Source organism: Vitis riparia, chromosome 10, assembly GCF_004353265.1.
Source record: "Vitis riparia cultivar Riparia Gloire de Montpellier isolate 1030 chromosome 10, EGFV_Vit.rip_1.0, whole genome shotgun sequence".
Lineage (NCBI taxonomy): Eukaryota > Viridiplantae > Streptophyta > Magnoliopsida > Vitales > Vitaceae > Vitis > Vitis riparia.
In genome coordinates this window covers 10308552-10315065 of record NC_048440.1, presented here as the reverse complement: position 1 = coordinate 10315065, position 6514 = coordinate 10308552, and the positions used below count along the sequence as shown (strand labels likewise).

Here is a 6514-nt window from a genome sequence, read left to right as displayed (position 1 = left end):
ATGTACGGGTTGGTAACATGAGCATCTGGCAAGAGGCCAGGGACTGGTCCTCCAATCAATGTGGCATTGTCCTCATTGCAGAGAATAACTTCTCTGGATTCCACCAATTTGACATCTCATTCTCCAATCAAACATGAAGTACTTTTATCCTGCAGTGCTTAAATGGAAATCGGGAACAAGTCCTGCCATGAAACACAAAAGAGAGGAGATTATGCATGTGGCCGCAACCAGTCGTTGTGGTTAATTCCAAGAAAGGCAGTGGATATAGGTGTCTTTGCAATCCAGGCTACCCGTGGGAACCCTATCTTCCAGATGGCTGCATAGGTTATGTTTCTTTACTCTTGGCTTGGCATTTGGATGTATTGTGTCGCTACAACTTTGGTGACATCTCCCTTATTATTGGGGATCCCTCTTGTATAGGTTTCTTCAGCAGCAGTACTCCCACTAGAATTCCGAAGTAGAAATCATATTCAATCTTGTATTTTGAAATCCCCTGTTCAGGAAAGAAGAATAAGATGCTTCTCTAAGAATATGGATTATCCTGTTGGAACTAAAGACTGGAACTTTTTCCTTTGACACAACTGCCATCAACACTACCAATAGTAATGCCTTTGGCAACAATTACTATTTGATGTTTAGAGGGTGTTAGATAAAACTTAGGTGTTTATTTTTTTGGTTGAATAGAAGAAGTCAAAACATTTAGCTTTTTTTATTTATGTAAAAGTAATATATTTACTATCAAGCAACATAAATAAAACAAACCTATGATAATAAGTTTATTTTAGTTCTATTGATATATTAATAAGTTACTTTTAACTGAATAGAAAAAGTCAAATATTTTGGTTTTTTCTATTCAGCCAAAAAACAAATACCACCTTAGTATTTATTACTTAATGATTTAAGTTAACTTTTTATTAAATTATTCTTAAGTTGTTAATTTAAAATTTATTACTTAATTTTTAATTTAAGTATTAAGATTATTTAACAAAGTTAAAATTCATTTTACATCATTAAAATCACATACTTATTTGCTTTAATTTTAATTAATATTTATTTTCATTAATCTTAAATAATAAGATTTGTTGGTCAAAAATCCATATTTAAAATATTGTTGATACATAATATAAGTACAAAACATTTATAATTAAAAAATGAGTCATGGATGCAAAATTATGATTGTAAAGTATACTCTATCTAATGTGAGAAAATATGGTAAAAAAAAAATTGAGATCGAATAAAATTAACTATTTTGATTTAATATTTAAAAATTAATTTTAATTTTAAGCTATGATATTAAATTATTTTATCAAACATACCTAATCTACTTAATAAGTTAAATTAAGTTTTTATGTCATATAATATTAAATCATTAAATTGAGTTGATATTAAGTCATTAAGTTGAGGTGGTTTATCACACACCCTCATAGTAATTCACGAAACACCACTCTACCACTTCCATGGAAAGCAACACCCCTTCTTTTCCCATCCCTCAGATTGAGGGACATCAACTGCATCACCCCACCACCTCTACCACTGTGATAGGAGCCCCAACCCAACAATTTCCTATTAATTAGTTATTTTACTAATTTTTTTGTGTTCTCAAAAGATGTTGATGAGTGCATGGAGTCAAACAATACTCTTTGCCAAAAGGGAGCTGTTTGCATTAACACAAATGGTAGCTACTACTGCGACTGCCCACCTGGTCACTACAGAGATGATGCCAAACCTATGTATGAGTGTGTACGCAACAAAGGAAAACTCAAGGCAGCTCTTCTTGTTTCTTCAGGTATAAAATTTTCCCACTGTCTCCCTCATGTTCACCCTCTTCTTTCTCTTGAGTTTGTTGTTAATTACGTACCTTTGTTGCTTATAAATGCAGGAATAGTAGTCACTCTTGTTCTTCTCACCCTACTTGCTATTGGCTTTGGTTGAATCAAGAACTTGAGATGAGAAAGAAAAGCAAACTCAAGCAGATGTCCTTCAAGGAAGAATGGTGGTCTTCTACTGGAACAGCAAATCTCTTCAAGTAGTATTAGGAAGTAGGGTTGAGAAAACAAAACTCTATACCATAGAAGAGTTGGAGAAGGCAACAGACAATTTCAATGCAGGTAGAGTTCTTGGAAAGGGAGGTCGTGGTAAAGTATACAAAGGGATGCTATTAGATGGAAGCATAGTGGCCATTAAGAAATCAATTGTAGTTGATGGAAGGCAAGTCGTTGAGTTTATCAACGAAGTTTTCATTCTTCACAGATTAACCATAGGCACATAGTGAAACTGTTAGGTTGCTGTTTGGAGAGTGAAGTTCCTTTACTGGTTTATGAATACGTCTCCAATGATACTCTCTCCCACCATCTCCATAATGAGGACCATGCATCAACATTGTCTTGGGAAGAGCGCTTGCGAATTGCAGATGAAATTGCAGGAGCCCTAGCATATTTACATTCATATGCTTCTACAGCTATCCTTCATAGAGGATATCAAGTCTAGGAACATACTGCTGGACGAGAACTTCAGGGCTGTGGGTTTCTGATTTTGGACTTTCAAGGTCAATTGCCCATGAAAAAACACACTTGAGCACATTAGTGCAGGGCACATTTGGTTACTTGGATCCAGAGTATTTTCGGTCGGGTCAGTTTACAGACAAAAGTGATGTATACGGGTTTGGGATGATTCTTGCTGAACTTCTCTCGGGTGAAAAAGTGATTTGTTCTAGTAGATCTGAAGAGAGTCTAGCAATTCATTTAGATTGGCAATGAAACAAAATTTCCTGTTTGAAATTCTAGACAAGGTGATAGTGAGCGAAGGTCAGGAAAAGGAGATTCTTGCTGTTGCTAAAATTGCTAAGAGATGCCTGAAGTTGAGTGGGAAGAAAAGGCCAGCCATGAAGAAATAGTAGCAGATCTCCACCAATTGAGGAGGACTATGAAGCAGCCATCACTTAAGCAGACCTGCTAGGACAACTGCCCTGTAAGTGGAAGGTACTCCTTTTCTTCCGCATCCACAAGTGCAGTTACAGAAGAGTATGCACTTCAAGGCTAGGAGTTTCCTAGACCATATTCCATGACTGCTGAACGCGTCAATTGGATACCGAAAGTTTGTGAAACCAAGTTCATGTATGTTTCTACTGTCCACTTATCTAATGGCTGGAAAATTTAGGCTCTATGACTTCGACTCCATTAATATTACATGTTCGAATTTGTTGTTCTTAATCTGTAGATGTAGCACTTTCACATTTGATTTCAATTTCTGAACCTGTTTTCATTTTTGGAGCTTTGGGCAAATCCTTGGTACTCCAGCTGAGAATTGATTTCCAAGATACACATAATGATCTAAATTGACCAGCTATTCAATCACATGAAACGGAAATTTACCCATTTAATCCATCTCAACAGATTTAGTTCTTCTCTTCTCTCTAAAGTCCCCTTAAAATGAGCTGTTCATCTATAAGACACTAAAGAACACTTACCAAAGTCTCATTAGACCTTAAGGGCCTCAACTTGAAAGTCTTGAGCCAAACCACACTCCCCGAAGTCGAAAACCAACAACCACTATTTGAAAAGCATTCAAACTCGCCAATTTCATATCATATCATATTAAATCATTAAATTGAGTTGATATTAAATCATTAAAAACATATCATGTATGTTTCTAGACCATACATGATATGTTGTATGTTTCTTCCGCATCCACAAGTGCAGTTACAGAAGAGTATGGTGTAGGAACTCAGTGAGTGGAGCTTTAAAATGGAAAAATATGGATTATGCAGGAGCTAGGTACTATAGGTGATAGGCCTGGGTGGACAGACTCAGCAACCTTTTGACTGGTTTAGCATCATAAATGTTCTTTGATAGAATGCCCTTAGAGCAGAACGAAAATTTTGTCTCTAAAATTAAATATGTATAAGCGTTGTATTTTTGCTATATTATAAACTAAAATGGCATCAGATATGACTCTCAGCTTATCATAAAATGATTTGATGAAACATCTAAATGGTCAGTCATGTTTTGAACTACCTTGAAGAGATAATAAATGGAATGAGAAAAAGAAAAAGGGGTTTACAGTACTTCAAGGGTTATCTTACTTTTTTCCTTTTGAATTTCGTGGTAGAGTACGAATAGTGTGGCCTCTCTAGACAAAAATATGATCCATGCTCATAAATTATTATTTGGCTTTTATATGTATTAGTTTATATATATATATATATTCTCCTTTATCCTTCCATATCACATGATTTTTAAGAACCAAGAATGCATTTGGAATCAACTTTCTTTCTTTCTTTCTTTTTTTTTTTTAAAAAAATCTTGATTAAACTAGAGATAGAGCAACTGTCTCTAAATCAAGGGACTATGAAAAAACCATAAGATTTGAGGAAGATGAAATGGAAAATTTTGATGAGCTTGTTGAAAATGGGAGCCCATAAAGTACTGGCTCATAGTCGTTTTTACACAAAGGGAAAGTGGATTGTAACAATGGTTCTTGGTCATGACTCAAACGCCCTTAGGAGCCCATGGCTCACACAAGGCATGTTTGCATTGTCTTCGAGGCCAAGGTTTTGAAACGCCTTGTTGGACCAAAACTCTACCAAAAAGGTGTTTTGGTCATGACTCAAACGGCCTTAGGGGCCCATGGCTCACACAAGGATTATCTTATAAAGAGAAACAAATAGAGAGCCTCTAATACTGATCAGACATTGAGAAATATTAGATGTCTCTCATTATTATATTAAAGGGTATCTTCTTTATAAAAGAAAAGGAATGCCGCATTTGCGAAGTTGAATTCCCAGTCCAGCAAGAACTTGGCACCCGTTTGATTTTAAAAAAGGAGTTTGTCGGCAATGATACATCTTTATTGAAAGTGAAAAAGGAGACTCCTTTACTTTCACATGGCAAAGATAAGATCTTCACATTTTCTAATCAATAGATGACAAACTTGTCATTTCTTTATGGTTTAGAATTCAAAGGATAACAGTGACTACTCTTCTAGATAATTGTTAGTGAATGAGAGACCAATTTAAGTAAAGATAGGTATAAGTGAGACGAGATATTTGAAGAATAATAGAACTCGATAACATTGTTAAAGGGAAAGCACTAAAACTATAAGGAATCTCACTCATTGCGTATCTTTAATAAGTTGTATCTATGTTAATACATAAGTAGTGTACTAAAGTGACCAAAGTTTTTATTTTCGATGACCATGATGCATAGCATTAAGCGTATGGAGGAGTTCATGGTTATCAGTTACTTTCAAACAAAAAAATATGTCCACATTCACCAAAAAGAGTAGGCTATCTCTTCCTGTTGATTGCAATGCATAATTGTTATATTGTTTAGTGTGACTTGACTTGGTTATAAGAGTCGTTGATCTCATAAGTTATGCTTTCAATTTATTCAACAAAATAACTTTAAAATGTTTATTATACTTTTAATTTCATTTCTAAGAGTTTTATTTTATATTTTTATAAGTTTTGATCAATTTTAGGTCTATCGATATTTTGTGTCAAAATATCCACCGATATATCTCCGATATATCCGATATATCCGTGATTACCAATATTTTCATCCTTAGTACGTATTCTATCATATCCTTTCCCGCCAACTAAACATAATTCATTATGAATTAAGAAATATTAATAAATAAAAAAAATTATTAATTTCTTTTGCCCAAAGCTAAACAACACAGTTACAACAATTTAGGAAATTCCAAAAAAGAAAAAAAAAATCACTATAACCAAAAACTTTAGGAAAATCCACAACAATTCAAGTCTCAAATGGAAAACTTTCAATGATTCTCCGTAATTTCATGGTTTTTTTTCCCCCAAAAGATGGCTCCACAACAATGGGTTTTAGGTGGTGAAGATTCAACATAAAAAATGAGGAAAAGAAAATGGATCCAGTCCACTTGCATAATAATAAGAAAAAATAAAATAAAATCCCAATGACAATAATGAGCAACACAGTCACTTCGTGGCAAACAAATCCATCTCCAATTGTTAGCATTTTTTCACTTGTAGAATCAAAAACTAACATAAAAGAAAGTAAAAATGAAAAAAAAAAAAAAAAAAAGGAATCAATCAATTTATTTGTCCCAACAAAAAAATTATATTAGACAGATTCATAATATTATACTTGAAAAATTAAAATGAGAGTCCAATTCAAAAAAATAAATAAAAGGAAAAATAAAAGTGGTAGATTGAAAATGAAGAGACCATGAAAGTTAAAGGAGGGAAAGAAATGAGAAACCAATAATTAAGAGAATGAGGAAAGGTAAAGGAAGAACCAAAAAATGAAGAAAACTATAAATCGGTGAAGATTTTGAAAAAGCAAATGATTACAAACCATTTGAATTTAGTAAAAAAAAAATGGTAATTTGATTTGAAAGAATGAATTCATAAAATTGAGTGGAATGTATTCAAAATTGAAATAAACTCAATTGGCGAATGGAAATTGCTTGTTTGGGAGAGCATATGGGGAAGTTGGACCTTTATGTAACCTAGGGTTTTTATCTATCTATGGTT

General features: G+C 33.6%; 1 pseudogene; it reads left to right on the top strand.

The window, feature by feature from the left end:
* The first annotated feature begins 1990 nt into the window (after positions 1-1990).
* On the top strand, positions 1991-2756 carry LOC117923085 (annotated as a pseudogene).
* Positions 2757-6514: the final 3758 nt, after the last annotated feature.